Source organism: Tursiops truncatus, chromosome 17 (assembly GCF_011762595.2).
Source record: "Tursiops truncatus isolate mTurTru1 chromosome 17, mTurTru1.mat.Y, whole genome shotgun sequence".
NCBI lineage: Eukaryota > Metazoa > Chordata > Mammalia > Artiodactyla > Delphinidae > Tursiops > Tursiops truncatus.
This window is the reverse complement of record NC_047050.1, coordinates 66,446,522-66,463,182: the sequence shown is the minus strand read 5'-3', so window position 1 is coordinate 66,463,182 and position 16,661 is coordinate 66,446,522. Positions and strand designations below refer to the sequence as shown.

General features: G+C 39.2%; 1 long non-coding RNA gene across 50 annotated transcripts in view; it reads right to left on the bottom strand.

Annotated features, from left to right (window-relative positions):
- Positions 1–857: 857 nt before the first annotated feature.
- Positions 858–16,661, bottom strand: part of LOC109549452 (uncharacterized) — a 396,771-nt gene continuing 380,967 nt past the window's right edge. For 39 of the 50 annotated variants that reach the window (XR_012327382.1, XR_012327365.1, XR_012327383.1 and 36 more), the window contains 3 exons: positions 5,811–6,033; positions 4,159–4,346; positions 858–1,177 (listed from right to left, as the gene is read on the bottom strand). This is a non-coding gene — a long non-coding RNA (uncharacterized lncRNA). The other 11 variants (XR_012327384.1, XR_012327378.1, XR_012327397.1 and 8 more) reach the window with 8 other exon arrangements.

Genomic DNA, 16,661 nt, shown 5'->3' with positions numbered 1-16,661 from the left:
AGGAGCTACAAGAGAATCAATCCACAAAGATGAAAGAAGTAACTCACCCAGGGCAGAGAGCACCTCATCAGCCCAGATACAACAGAACAAAACAAACAAACAAAAAAAACCAAAAAAAAAAAAACCCAGAGAGCTATTTAGCAACAATCTGTTGCAGAAGAATCCCCATTGTGCATTTAGGATGTCATTCATTGCTCTGCTGAGTTCTTGTGTTCAAAGAAATAAGGCAAGGTCTATTTCTCTTTCCTAAATCCCTGGATCCTTGCCTTCTACCCACCCCAACCAAACCCCTACACTAAAAGACAGAAATTGGTAGCTGACTACATTATTGACTCAAATCCCCAAAATTGTACTCCCAAATGCCAAAGGGATGATTTATACGTACACTGCTGATTCACCTAGAGAATATAGTGTGCAGTCAATGGGAAGGAGAAGAATTGTGCCTCCTACCTTACAATTCTCTACTTAAAGGCAGTCCTTTTTTCAGAATACTTTTTTATTTTTAATTCAGGAACAAGACACTGAATTTTATCCGGGATCTCAATGCACTTCATGGATGTTATCTAGAGGCCAGTATTAGTTTTGTCTGTTCTTTAGACCCTTCCTGTACACAACAGTTTAAATAATAAATAAAAGCTTAACGTGATATGGAGGGTTTACATTTTGACAGAGATAAAGGTCAAAAACAGAGGTGATATTCATTCCTTTCCATTCCAGGCATTAGTTCTCTGGCTGGGGAATGGCTTGGGAAAGGCCATAAGAACTTTGGAAGCCCTTGATCCCACCTTACTGAACCTCCATCTCTCCCGCTGCATGGGCACTGACTGACTCTACAATCTGAGAGACAACTCTAGGCAGTGATTGTAAGAAAATTTTAATCCTCTGGAAATCAACTCATCATAAACATGAGTTAATTGAAATTTAGGTTTTGATCTTCCTTTTATTAATAAGTGATAACATTAATTAAAGTATCATTATCTGCTATTATAAACAGATTTCAAAAATGTGTATTGTCCCAAACAGTAGAAATCTTCACAAATGTAAAAGCCAAAATGGGTGACATTGATCTGCCGTGGTCCTCTTCCTGATTCCAGGAAACAGGTTCCTCCATCTCATGGCTCCATCATCTTCAACATGGGGCTCCCCAGGTTAATGGCTCATCTGTGTCTGCACCAGGCTGGTCAACAGGGAAGAGCATGGAAGGGACCATGAGAAATCCTTATATGCTGGACCAGGAAGTGAGACATATCACTTCTGATCACACTCTGTTGGTTAGAGTTCAGTCACATGACCACACCTTATACAAGGGAAGTTGGGAAATGTAGGCTGTGTGTCCAGGAAGAAGAGGAAACAGGTGAGTTTTATTGCTAGACAGTCTCCATGACAATAGGAAAATAAATTAACATCAGCACAATAACAACAAAATTGCAGTTTCCAGAGTATACCCTGGAGGCTACAGAAGTGAGACCTAGTCTCTAATAACTACATCTTCAGTCCTACACAAGATCTCTGTGTAGAATAAAGATCTTGTAAGGTTTTTTCTTCTCTAAGAAAATTTCATCACCATGATGGGAAAACTCCTAAGAAATGAAAACAAAGATGTATTTTAAGGAAGAAAAAGAGCTTCAGCATCAAGAGTTGAAGGAGAAAAAAAATCATTGAAATATCCCTAATTAGTTTGAAATTTTAATTTACCAAAAGGTACATTCTCATTCAAGCTAGTTAATTGGGGGGTTACCCTAACCAGTTAATAAGCCATGGTTATTAATAGCGATATTGTAGTATTCATTATACTAATGAATTCCTATTTACATATAGTCCACCTGAGATTAAATAGAAGCTGAGGGAAAGGAAGGAAGGAAGAAAGAAAGGAAGGAAGGAAGGAAGGAAGGGAGGAAAAGGGAGAGAGAGAGAAAGGAAGTGAGGAGGGAGGAAGGGAGGGAGAGAAAAAAGGAAAGGAAGGGAAAGAAGTAGTTCCCCTCTGTGTCGGTGTTTTCTCCACCATTTGTTCACTGGACAACTACACTTAGCTTTGAAAATCAGTCTCCCCTGCTCTAATTGCAATGACAAAAAGTAGCTCTGAGTGAAGAAACCCAAAAGTATTTGAAACCAGGTTACAACTCCCCTCAGTAATTTGGTTCTATAAGAAAATATACATGCCAACAAATTATCTTTCACTCCTGCAAGAAGAGATCCAGTTCTTTTGGGAATCTGAATTTATTTCAAGAGTGGGATGGGAAGGAAAGCACTCATTTAACCAGTTTTTAAAACAGATTTCATGACTATAAGCTTGAAAAAAGTCTCTGGCAGAAAAACACCTTAACTCTAATCAAAGCTAAGCTGATGTTCTTGATGTTGGAGGGGTGCAGAGTGAAAGACGAATGGGTTGTGCTCCAGTGTCATGCATGTCTGTGAAAAACCAAATACTCATACTAGCTTGTCCCCTTCAATCTGAGCCATCATCCAAGAAATGCAAATACTGAGGCTCAGTATCAACTGATATTGATTAGAGTAAATGAAATAAATGCACTCAAACATCACTAATGGAAATACAATTTGGAAGGTAGTTTTTTTGGAAATTTTGTCAAGGTTAGATGCATTCATATTTTTCAAACCAATGATTGAATTTCTAACCTCATTTCAAAGGAAATGCTCTTAATTTCAGGGGGAAGAAGTCATATATAAGATGTTTGTTGGGCTTCCCTGGTGGCGCAGTGGTTGAGAGTCCGCCTGCTGATGCAGGGGACACGGGTTTGTGCCCCGGTCCGGGAGGATCCCACATGCTGCGGAGCAGCTGGGCCCGTGAGCCATGGCCGCTGGGCCTGCGCGTCCGGAGCCTGTGCTCTGCAATGGGAGAGGCCACAACAGTAAGAGGCCCGCGTACCGCAAAAAAAAAAAAAAAAAAAGATGTTTGTTGCAAAGCTATTTATGACAGCAAATGCCAACAATGGGATAGTTTCAATCAATTTGGCATATAGACTATAATGAAGATATTTGAAATTATGCTGTAGTTTTGGTCCTATGCAACTTATTACCCGTCATGAATCAGTAAACTTGTAATTACTGAATATTTAGAGCTCTTAGTGTCAAAGTAATTGAGACCTCAGTCTTTAGCTTTAAGTGAATACTTTAGTTTGTGCTTTCTGAGCGGCTAGAATATTGTATTCCTGTTTCTAAGTTTGGGGCATTTTAATGGCATTACATTTGGGAATGAATGGAAATTGAATGCCAGGATCACTTTGAAAATGACGTCATTTTACAAAAACTTGGAGACAGGCTTAAAAGATAATGTTAAGTGAAAAAGCAGGAAAGGAAAATTGTTGGTAGAGTCTGGTAACAAAAAAATGAAATAGGAATGAACATTTTGAAATAGGAAAAAAATCCTATTTTTTTTCCACTTTCCTTCATCTTTTCAAAATTTCTTCAAAAAAAATTAACATTTTCTTTGAGAAAAAAGAAAAGATATATTATATGTATAACTTAAAAAAAAAATTACCTCTTAGGTCTATACCTTCCCATATCTTGACTGCAACTCTCAAATTGTAACAATCATGTAGGTTACACGAAGCCTGATATTAGCCAGGCGACTGCAATACCTCCTAAGAAACTGGGCGGGCCTCATTCCCAGAAGCAGTGTGAGCCCTAAGAGGGACGATGTCCATGTAGCCAATCAAGTGTCTCAGGTCCACAACCACTTCATATGGAGCAAGGATGATGACACTGAACACAAGCAAGAATTCCATTCTTCCTCAACTCTGCAGCTCTCCTTTACCCTGGATCTAGAAATGACCTCTCAGGCTGAGGAAGTATAAGGCGGCAAAAGGACCAGAATCTGCCTCTCCCGCTCCTCTTTAAGGTGACTGTACCACCGATAAAACGACAAGCTACTAGAAGGCAAGCTGAGTCAGGTCTCGTAGCCAGCAATCTCCTTATTGCTCTTGCGGGCAGAATGAGGTTTTGTTTCTCTTTCGGTGAGAGCGACACTGAGCCTATCTCGGTCAGGGCCTTCTGCATCATCCTAAAATGACTTTTTTTTCTTTCTCCTGCATTTAATCGTATTCTCTGCCACTAAACTTTTTAAAAAGCGGTGCTTAGATCCTGTTGAGCTGGGCATGAAAGAGCCCCTTTGCTCCCAGGGTTCTGATGGAAGAGACTTACCTTTAAATTGTGAAGAATCTCAAGGATCCCACTTGCCTGTGATCCCACTTTAGCCTCAAGTTCTGTCTCCTCCCCAGAATTCAGATATAGGGTTGGGCTTGAGGAGGTAATGGTGCAAGTTGACCGTGTCACTGGGTACAATGGTATTTCCTGAGAACCAACTTGGGTGTTCGGTAGCGCATTAGCTGCTGGATTAGGACAGTGGAAACATGCTTTAAACAAATTATTCCAATAAGTTACTAACTAATTAACCTCAACTGTCCAGAATGCTATAGGAGTGTCTCACAGGGAGACATACCTCAGCCTAAAGCAGTGATTTTTTTCAACCAGGGACAGTTTTACCCTCCAAGGGGACATTAGGCAATGTCTGAAGACATTTTTGGTTGTCACAATTTGGAGGAAGGTGAGGACAGGAACGAGAGTATTACTGACCTTCAGTAGGTAAGAGCTAGCATGCTGCTAAACACTCTACGATGTCAATAGTGTCTAGGTTGAAAAAACCCTGGTAATTTTCAGTTTCTGCCCAGTTTCTGATTCAGGAGGTATGGGGTGAGGCCTGAGAATTCCATTTCTCATAAGCTCCCAGGTGATGCTACTCTCTGTTGGACCAGGAACCACACTTGGAGAACTATTGGTCTGCATTTTCAAAGAAGTCATCCCCAGAAAATGACGTGTAAAGGCCCAGCGAGCATTAGCTGAAGAAAAAGGGAAAGATAAGCTTTTGCATGCAGTTTGTGCAAAAACGCAGAAGTAGGAAGTTTTGTCATGTTCAAGTAGCTGAAATAAACAAACATGGGGTTGAATGAAGCTGGAGAGGGAGCCAGAGAGAGATTGTGCAGGGCTATTGTAGAAGCATGGTCTCTATTCCATTGAAAGCTATGGAAAGGCACTGAAGAGATTTTTAGCAGGGGGTTGGGGAAACTTGACTGGGCAGTTGGGGTGAAGAGTAAAGTAAAATATGTTGCCTGTAGTTTAATATAATGAAAGAGCATGGCCTTTGGAACCAGACAGTCCTGAATTTCAATTCTAGTTAAGCCTCTTTGCTAGTTATATGATCAAGGGCAAATCATTTAACTTTCTGTGAGCCTCTGTTTCCTCTCTGTAAAATGGAACCATTCAGACCTACGTCACTAGATTGTTGTGAGAATAAATGAGATCATGTTTGTAAAAGTGTCTGGCACACAGGAAGGCTCAACAAATGTTAATTCTCTTCCATTAATCATCAACGATGAAAGGATCAGGGTCTCCTCCAGAACCTAATTTGCATCTCAAAAAGCACACAGTAAAGCATGATGTCAACAACACAGGTCTGTCCAAAGAGTGCTTGTATCCCGTGTGTGCCAAACGTATGTCAGGGCCTGCTGCTGGCAAGTTTAAGGGCAAATTAGGCAACCACCAACCCACGCAAAAAGGCTGCAAAGCTAATGCTAGGTTTGCAGATACCATCACAGAACTCAGGCCAAAATTACCTAATTTATTGACGTTTGCATACTTCCAGAGGCTCTTTTACCAGGTCCCTTATTGTTTTGTAGTCTGACAATGGGAAGGAGAAACAGTGCTTAAAACCACAATAAATAATAATAATACTTAGCACTTAAATAACCTCCGCCATCTTCAAAGCCATTCACAAACACTCACAAATTAAGACTCACCCAGTCCCAGCCTTGGGAAAGTATCATTATCTTGGTTTCTTCCATACAGCACAGAGGATGAGCCAGTAGAGTTGTCCAAATTCTGGCCACTTGGCTTGAGAATCAGCTGCTTTAATTCAATCCAGGCATCACTAGTGGGCCCTAGAAGAATCTGGGCATTTCTTTGGATCATAGAGTAGTACAGAATGTTTGATGAGAAGAGTAATTCCACTTTCCAAGAATCCTTTAAAATAATAAATAAAGAAGGTAGAGGAAATGCTTGGAGGAGATGCGTAGGTTTATGGCATAGATTGTGGTATGGTTTAACTTCATCAAGTTGTAAACATGTGTAGCTTTTTGTATGTCAATCACACACTCAGTGAAGTGATTTTAGATAAAAGAAAAAATCCCTTGTGAATCTAATTTTGCACAGAAGTACCCAGCACAATCTGAATTAGACTTAACTGGAAGGTTGGCTTTTTGGCCAACAAAGTGCTGTCTCTGAATCCCCAACTCTCTTACTCTACCATCTCCCAGAAAACTGAGTGAATGTCAGGATTTTTGCATGTGTTTGATAATTATATAATTAATAATGATAATATCTCAAAGTTTCCTCATCTGTAAACTAGAGATAATGGACCACAGGGTTCTTGTGAGGACAAAGTATGAAGAATGCCAGGGTGGCAATCAACACAAGAAAGCTTTCCTTATCATTGTTGTGGTTGATACCATTGCCATTAGATTTTTATTATTTTCCATATATTTCCCATATGCTGTGTCTTACAGGGTTCATCACAGTCCTCTTGTAAAGGTAAGCAGGTAATATTACCCTCTGCGGAAATGTGGGCTCAGAGAGAGAAAACAGACTCACCTAAAACCACAGAGCTCATCACTGTCAGAAGAGGGAGGAGCCCACGTGCTGTCTTTATATCATCCCTGCTTCATTCATAATTCCTCTCTTCCTTCTTCTGTGCTAAGCAGTACATTCCATTTTCTCCTTCAAATCCTCCACCCACAATATTTAATCTCACTTTTACAGGAAGCTCAGCATCTGAGAAGTTAAGTAAGATGTACAAGGTAGCGCTAATGTGGACCTTAGGATCTGGGTCCAGGTCTATCTGGCCCTAAAACCTGAGCACTTAATCAGTGCAATAGACCAGAAAACATAATCTACAGAAAAAGACTTTTTAAGTCTAGCATGTTTGCATTCTCTCCCTCTACACATTCCAGGCAAAGAATGGCATCTCTTATTTTTGCTCCTGTAACTCCACAGCAACTCTAGACATTTATTGAGCCCCTATTATGTGCCATACACTGTACCCAAGGTCTATGGAATATCTTCAAGGATCTTGTACTCAAGAAGCTTCATGTCCAGTGGAAAAGGTGAGCATCAGCTCTTACCACTGCTCCTCAGAACCAAGATTGAGAAAGGATCATTCAAAATGGCCATGGCTACAATTCTGGATCTCGGAAATGCCAACCATCCCCACCTTCACCCCTACTCCTGTGCTACCAAGGGCATGATGATTTAGAAACAGAATCAGACAACTGCATAAGACGGTCCTCATTTGTCTCAAGGTATAAGGTATTTGTTCTCAAGGAAGTCCTGTATGCTTATTTCAAAGTGGATTATGTTTTCTAGTCTATTGCACTAAGTGCTCAGGCTTTAGGGCCAGATAGACCTGGACCCAGATCCTAAGGTCCACATTAGTGCTACCTTGTACATCTTACTTAACTTCTTAGATGCTGAGCTTCCTGTAAAAGAGAGATTAAATATTGTGGGTGGAGGATTTGAAAGAGAAAATGGAATGGAGTGCTTAGTACAAAACTGGGCACATGGTAGGTCTCCATAGATAGCAGCTTTTGTCATTACTGTTACATTATTATGCTATTGTTGTTATTATTAAACCTCTATTCTTTACACAAAAATTGTATTAAATCCAAATGCAAAGTTTGGCAATGATGCTGCTAATATCTCTCCTATAGATAATCTTAGTGCAAACTCACTGGTTATCAATGAAGTCCTTGAAAATAATACAACTATCCATGATATAGTTGCAGAGATTAAATTTTTTTAATTCTTTGTGCTTTTTGGCAGAACTGCAAAGCTCAAAAATAAGGAGCCAACTCAAAGGAACGGAGTTGTTAGAATGAGAGAGAGTGGAAATCCCAGCTCTGCACCTTACTAGTTGTGTGATCTTGGGGAACTCAACTCTTTAAAGACTCTGTTTTCTCTTTTATAAAATGGGGACAATAAGATCAACTTCCCTGGGTTATTGAAGAGCTAATAAAATAATGTGTGGCATTTTACAAATCCTAATAAAATACCTATGATTAGGTTTTTACTGTTCTTAAAATATGGATGGCTTTAGGTAAAAAGACACTGGAGAATAAATTAATAACTATTTTATAAATATAGTTATATTGTAGATAAACTCTTTTAAAATAGATAGACAATTGCTGATGGAAAAAATAATGGAAGGGCTGCTTGTAGTAAAAGGGTAGAAAGGAATGCATCATAATCGTTAAATGCCTTTTGTGTGCCATACAAATAGCATGATATTAATAGCATGATATTAATTGCATGATATTAATTGCATCATATTAACAGCATATTAATTGCATGATATTAATAGCATATTAATTGCATGATATTAATTGCATTAATTGATTAATAGATCAGACAGAACTGGGTTCAAATCCTAGTTCTCCTGTTTCTTGGCTGTGCAGCTTTAGATGGTTACTTAATCTCTCTGAGCTTCCTGATCTATAAATGAGATAACCAATATCATCTACCTCATAATGTTTTGGTGAAAACTTAGGGCATGAAAAGTACTTACACTGTACCTGAGAAATATCAGGCACTACATAAATGTCCCCTTTATTTTGACTCTTATACAAAAAAGAGGAAAAACAACCTAGTTAAAGTTCTCTATGTCTTTTAAGGGGTAGAATACATTTGTCTCAGGCAGAGCAGCAGTTACAAGAGTAACATCTGAAGATGCTACACTAAGTGAGAGAAGCAGAGGCATGGAATTGAAATCCTCAGTGCCTTTATATCAGAGAACTGCAACAAAGAAAGCAGAATCAAGGCTGGGTCCAACATGAGGGTAGCAAGACACTATACTGCCTGAAATGTCACTGCAAGCAGGGTGATCTTATATCCCAGTCTGCCCAGGCATTACAGTTATCTTTTGATACATAACCAAGCACCCCAAATTTATGTCTTAAAAGAGCATAATTTTGTTCAAGCATTTGCAATCTTGGCAGGGCTCTGCAAAAAGAAAGGAAGGAAGAGGAAGGAGGGAAGGGAGAAAGGAAGGGAGGAAGGAAGGAAGGAAATAAGAAGGAGAGAGAGAGGAAGGGAGGAAGGAAGAGAAAGAGAGAGAGGGAGAAAAAAAGAAAAGGGAGGAAGTGAGATAGGGAATAGACGATCGGTTGAAAGATAGAGATAGATGATAGACAGATAGGTGATAGGTAAATAGGTAGATAGATAATTGAAAAGTTACAGAAGGGCAGAATTGGCTTGAACTCAAGAAGAAATTCTGAGGACTACCCCAACTTTGGTGGGCTCCAAAGGAAAGAATTCCTCTAGGGACCAGAGGTTGAATAGTGACCTCTGACATCCCTTCCAGCTCTCAGATTCTGTGACCCTCTCCAAAGAACAGACGTGGTGGTGATTAACATTCCCTTTTTCCCAAGATGGGTGGTGCACGCTTTCATCTTCCAATGTTTATAAATGCCTTTGAAGGTGGAATGTGTCACATACATACTAAGAGCTATTATTAATATGGTGCCCAAACACCTCTCTCCACATGATAGTCAAAGAACAAAGCATTAGGGGTGCAAGTAAGCATGTGTGTGCACACACTCCAATTGAGGAATGTTCTTTATTCTCACCCTGCCTTGGGAGAGGCAGGATATTTCACAGAGGCCAGAGATGGAGCAGAATCAGGGACATGCAAGTGTCGAAAGAGAGAATTCGATGACAAGCTTGGAACATAACTGATCAATGCAGTTATCAATGCAGTTTTTATTTCTCCTATTTGCTATAAGACATGAGCTAAGCACAATAGAAAATGTAAAAATGTCATGGATACAAGGTCCTGCACTGGAGGACAGAGACATTGAGTCAGTATCTTCTGAAGTCTACTCTCAGAAGATAGACTTAAAGGCCAGTAGACCAAGTCCCAAATGCAGATAACCCACCAGGACTGAGCAAGGAGAGATCTTGTTTATAGAACACCAGGGGTAGGTCATCTAAAATTTTTGCTGCAATTGCAGAGGTCATGTTTCTAAAACATTTTTGTTCATGAATACTTTAATCCCATGAAAGTTATTAACCCCCTTCCCAGAAAAATACACATGCAAATGAAATCTTGCATGAAGTATGTGTGGAATTCACAAATTTCCAAAAGCTCTGTCTTCCCCGGGCCCTTTTCTGTAGGTCTTGTGTAGCTGTATACTCTAAATTTTGAAATTATCTAACTCTGATCAGATTCAAAGCAGACAACAGATCTCCACCTCCGGATTCTGGGCATCCAGCTCAGTGCCCGGCAAGTCATGCACCTAAGATAAGTGCTTGTTTAATAGATAAACACAGAATTAAAGTATTTAAAAGAACAAGGAATCCTCCTTTAGCTGTATCTCTAAGGGTCTTTTTTATTTGTTTTATTTTTGGGTTGTTTTTTAATACTTCTCAGGCATTTGACCACCATAGGTTAGCAAGCCAAGAACAAATAAATGAATAAGTGAATCACCCAGAATTATTTCAAGAACAAAGGAAGGTTGAAACATTTGCTCTCTTACCCCCAACACAGGACGCAAACTCTGTCTTGAAGAGCTCTAAGGAACTATGTGTAAACTGCAAAATTCACACCTAACATGGCAAAATTGAAGAAGTCTGTTTTCAGAAATCCCAGAAAAATAGCAAAGCAGAACAAGTCAAGCCCTTGATCTATCTGAGCAGAATCAGCCACGGTAGACTTCTTAAACTTTCAAAGGTTCCTCCATCGTGAAGAAATGGGAGTAGGTCGCGCTTAAATTCACCACCAGCTGTAAATGTTGCCAGGATAAACCCTTCAACAAGACAAGCGCCCCTGGCAACCATTCACTGGAAGAAATGGATCCTATCACTCAAGCAAGGTCCTCATTTACAAAAGTCAAGATGGCCAGAGAAAGAGAGGCAAAGACGAGAGAGAGTAAACGATTGAGGGTAGCAGGGCGAGAGGGACAGAGGAAGCCTTCAGGTCAAGTCTTCCGGCTTCCTCTCTTTCTAAAGTAGTCATCCGCTTTCAAGAGGTAAATAAAATAACACCATATGGGTATGACATTATGCAAATGAGAAGTCGGAGAGAAGACACCCTAATAGCTACTGAGAGCCAGATACCCAGATGGGAAGCTGTGCGGTGTCTCATCTCCGGGGGCCCTCACTCCGTGCCCAGCACCTTTGCATGCTGGTCCAGGACTTCAAGCCTTGAGGGCTTCCAACTTCCGGCCACCTTGAGGGGCTTTTTAGTAAAGTGCCACGAAGATAAAATTAGAAACCGGGCTTCCTTTTTTTTCCCCGTCACTCTATTAGTTACACATAAATCAGCATCAACTGAGAAACACGCCCTCCCAATTTTCAATGACAGACACAAGAGTAGGCTGGGTTTTAGCCACTACCTCCAGGCTGCCTCTCAGATTCTCTCCACCTGCCACCCCCAAAACAAAAGAAAACCATGCCCCTCACCCCAGCATTCTCACCATTTCATCTGTTCCCTCTTCTTTCTAAATGTGTGACCCGTGGAAAATAGCTCAAGTTCTTTGACCCTCATCTGTGAAATGAGAATTAAAAAAATCTCTCCACTACAGGTACACAAAAAAGATGATCAACATCGCTAATCATCAGAGAAATGCAAATCAAAACCACAATGCGATATCGCCTCACACCTGTCAGAATGGCTATCATCAAAAAGAACACAAATAACAAATTGTTGGTGAGGAAGTGGAGAAAAGGGAACCCTTGTGCACTGTTGATGGGAATGTAAATTGGTGCATCCACTGTGGAAAACATTATGGAGGTTTCTCAAAAAACTGAAAATAGAACAACCCAGCAATTCCACTCCTGGGTATGTATCTGAAAAAAACAAAAACACTAATTGAAAAGATACATGCACCCCAATATTCATAGCAGCATTATTTACAATTGCCAAGATATGGAAGCAATATAAGTGTCCATCAACAGAAGAACGGATAAAGATGTAGTGTATATATACAGTGGAATGCTATTCAACCATAAAAAGAATGAAAATTTGCCATTTGCAACTTGGATGGACTTGGAGAGTATTATGCTAAGTGAAATAAATCAGAGAAAGACAAATGCTGTATGATATCACTTATACGTGGAAGCTAAATAATACAACAAACTAGTGAATATAAGAAAAAAGAAGCAGACTCACAGATATAGAGAAGAAACTAGTGGTTACCAGTGGGGAGAGGCAAGGGGCGAGGGGCAAGATAGGGGTAGGGAATTAAGAGGTACAAACTATTATGTATAAAATAAGCTACAAGTACAACATGGAGAATATAGTCAATATTTTATAGTGACTATAAATGATGTATAACCTTTCAAAATTGTGAATCACTGTATTGTACACCTGTAACTTATATAATACTGTATAGCAACTATACTTCAATAAAAGAAAAATATTCTTAAAAAGGCTGTCCACCTGCAGAGTTGCCCTTATAACTGGGTGAGGTTTGGCAGCAAGCTGGTCACCAACTGCTTAGTGAAGATTGTTGTATGCAAATCATCATGAGTCCAGTTGGTTTATAACCCCAAATTCAGCCTCAAATATGATCCCCAAGGGCAAGGTCTTGTCACTCACTATAGGGGCTTTCAGTCTTGCGGGTGATCAAAAAATGCTGCAGATGCCAGAGATGGGAATAAAAGATTCATTGATCCTTTTCTTTCCTCAAGGCTGCTTTTTGTGCCATTTATGTTTATTGAGAGAAGAAAATGAGGGCAGAAGTTTCATAAGAGTTGTTTTTTTGTTGGTCATTTTGTTGTTTTTTCGTAAGGGTCAAGGCTTTGTTCATTTGTATGTGATTTACATTTGCTTTTTGGAGACCGTAATTTTGTTAAGTTAGCCTGAGATGGAGCAGGGTGAATCATGGAACCCGCAGCATCTATGCAAAGCCTGCCTCTGACAGGTGAGGTCTGCAGGACGTCCTGCTCAGCTTCCTCAAGTGTGACCACACTCAGGAGATGCTCCTTTGTGAATGTTACTAGATGAATGTTATTGTTCTGCTGTAAAGTTTAGAAGTGTATTTTAAATAATTATTGATAAGTATTGATACCTGTTTTCCATTTGATGTAGAAAGAGCGACTTTTCTTCTGTCATATTTCTATTTAGGTTTTTAAAAAGTTACTCTAAAGAAAATATAAAATGAACAGTAATACAGATGGTATCCAACTGAGTCAAAAATCTTGAACTGGTTCTCCAATGATAATTTGTATTTGAGAAACCATGGGTGAGTAGAGAAAACTTTGAAGAAAAGAAAAGCTATCTGGGCTCCAGTTCTAGCTCTAGTGATTTTTCTGTGAAAATGTAGGCATACCATATTATATCTCAGTTCACAGATTTTCCAGTCAGTGACAGTGAGGATGATGCTACATGATGGGAGATAACTTCTTCTCTCTCCTTCATTCCACTCATGAAAAGCATCCTTATTCTTTAAGAGTTACCCTACCCAACGACTCTTTGTTCAAAAAATGTATTAACTAACTTATTGTGGTGATCATTTTGTAATGTACACATATATCAAACCATTATACCTTAAAATTATGCAATGTTATATCTCAATTTTATCTCAGTACAGCTGGAAAATAATTGTTTAAATATTTTAAAATACACACACACACACACACACACACACACACACACACACACACACACAGTAAGGGGTTGAATGACGATATGAAAGACTTGCTTTTCCAAGAAAAGCATACCATCAAGTTTCCAGAAAAGAGGAATTTGTTGGAAACCCATCACCCTCTGTTGTAACATCAGTCTCGATCAGAACAATATCAGTTTTTATCGAGGAGCTGCCATTTAGAGCAGAGATCTGTAAACTACAGCCCATGGGCCACATCTGGCCAACCACCTGTTTTTGTAAGCAAATTGTTATTGGAACACAGCCACATTTGTTCAGTTACATATTTTCTATGGGTGCTTTCATGCTACAATGGCTGAAGCCTGACTCAACTAATACAATAGACAATATAACTGGCTTGCAAGGCAGGAATCAGTCACCTCCAGCCTGTGAATTCCTCCTAATAAAGAAGAAAGCTGAAGGGTCAGTAACGAGGGGTAGTTTATTCGGTGCACGCCTCCTCATTTTGCCTGTTTGACATTCATGAACCAATGCGGTCAGAGAGAATATTACAGCTGGTATGGGAGCAAGATATATCATAGGACCTACCCCCATTCATCAGAAAATAAATCCCCACTTGTAAATGTTTTCCTAATTCCATCAAGATCACAAAAGATTACTAATACTACAAATCAATGTTATTAAAATGATATTTAACTCAGTAAATTGCATGAATGATCAGTAATGCTGAAAACCAATATCTTAAGCCCTCAAAGGACCTGCAGTTTGACTTCTGAGTCTAAAAGAGGCATTAAGTCTACGCTTAACAGCCAGTGAACCCAGGGAGGGGATGAGAAGGTAAGGAAACTGGAGATTCGTGAATAAGACTCTGAGTAAGTGAAAAAGAAGACTCTTTGAGTCTTCTTAAGTCTTTGAGGTTGCACTCATTGGGAAATTGCATTATTGGTCAAGAGATATTCACTCTCCTTGCTCCAACACCATGGACAGGGCATAATTCCCAGCCTCCATGACTGGGCTTGGCCATGTGACTTACTTTGGCCAGTGGGCTGCAGGTGGGAAACGATAGGAGGTCAGTTTCAAGCTTTGTGTATTTCTAATCTCTCTCTCCCACTCCTGTATTCTCCGTGAGAAGTGGACGTCCAAGTGTCTGCTGCTGCTTCAGCCTGGGTCCAGGAATGAGAGCCACGTAGAGTACTTCTGAACCTGAAGTGCAGACAAGACCCAGTCCACAGACCGAACCTGACCAGCAGGCCCATAAGCAAGAAGTAAATCTAGTAGTGAGAGGCCACTGATATTGGGGGTTATTTGATGCTACAGTAAATCTGACTAACACAGGTCACTTCTTTGCCAATGAGGCTGTGGAAATGGTACGTTTATTATCAAATTTGTAAATTAAACACTTATGAAACCTTGAACAGTAACTAAATGCCCATTATTTCATTTTGCACATAAGGAAGCTGAGATCGGAGAGTGAGTTGCCCAAAGGCTCTAACAAGTCAGTGGCAGAGCAAAGAGAACAGGATTCCTGCCTTGTAATACCTAATTCTTACCCTGGAAGTTTGAGGATCTGAAAGATCTGGTTTAAAACCCCACCTCTGCAAAGAACTAGTGCATGCCCTTGAGAAAATCATTAAATCTCTCTAAGGCTTGGGTTTTCCATCTGTTATATGGAGATAACACTACTACTACTTCAAAAGATAGCTCTAGAATTAAATTAACACAGATAAAGAACATGGTACAACATGTGGGACAATGAAAGCATGCAATAAATATTAGCCATTAATATCATTATTATTATTACTGGATCCCCAAAAGATGGTCATTTGGCCTACTTTTTGAAAATCAACTTTATTGGGGAAAAGTATGCATGCAATAAAATGTACCCCTGTTAAGTACATGGTACAGTTTGGTGAGTTTTAGCAAATTTATACATTCATGCTATCACCATCACTATCACGATATAAAACGTGTCCATGACACTAGAAAGTTCCTTTCTAACCGTTTAAAGTCCATCTGTCCCAGCCCCAGTCCCAGGCAACCGCTAGTCTGCTTTCCACTAATTTGGGATGTCATTATAAATGATTGTTTCCTGTTCTAGACTTTTATGTAAATGGAATACTGGTATATGTGTTTTGTGTCTGAATTCCTCTCCTCAACGTATGTTGAGATTCTTTCATGTTGTCGAGAATATCAATAGTTTATTCTTTTTTATCGTGAGTAATATTTACCATTGCACGGGTATATTACCATTTCTTTATCCATTCACTTGTTAACAGGCAGTCGGCTTGTTGTTCCATTTGGGGGCTATAATGAATAAAGCCGCCCTGAACATTTGTGTACAAGTCTTTTTGTGGACACATGTTTTAATTTCTCTTGGATAAATATCTAGGAATAGGATGGCTGATTGATGATATGTGAGTGTTGATCTTTATAAGAAATTGTCAAAGACCCCTTCAAAGTGATGATGGTATTTCATGCTTTCACCAGCAAGGCGCAATAACTCCAGTTGCTCACATCCTCACTGACACTTGATATGGTCAGTCTTTTTAATCCCAGCCACTTTAATAAGTACATTGGTAACTTATTATGGTTTAAGTTTGCATTTCTCTGATGACAAATTAGGTAGTGTATCTTTTCTGATATTTATTTGCCATCATTATATCTTTTGTGAAGTGTCGGTTCAAAACTTCTACCCATGGAGAGAAAAGGGCAGGTACTTTATAATTATTATTGAGTTGTAAGAGTTCTTTATATATTCTCGCTATATATAGTTCTTTATATATATTCATATATATATGGCAAAGGGCTTTTGTTTGATTTTTTATATATATTTTACTTTTATATATATTTATTTTTATGTATATTTATTTTATATATATTTTATTATATAATGTATGCCATATATATATATATATATATATATATATATATATAAAGAGAAAAGAATATTTTTCTCCAATCTGTACATCCAGCCTGTTTTAAACATACTAA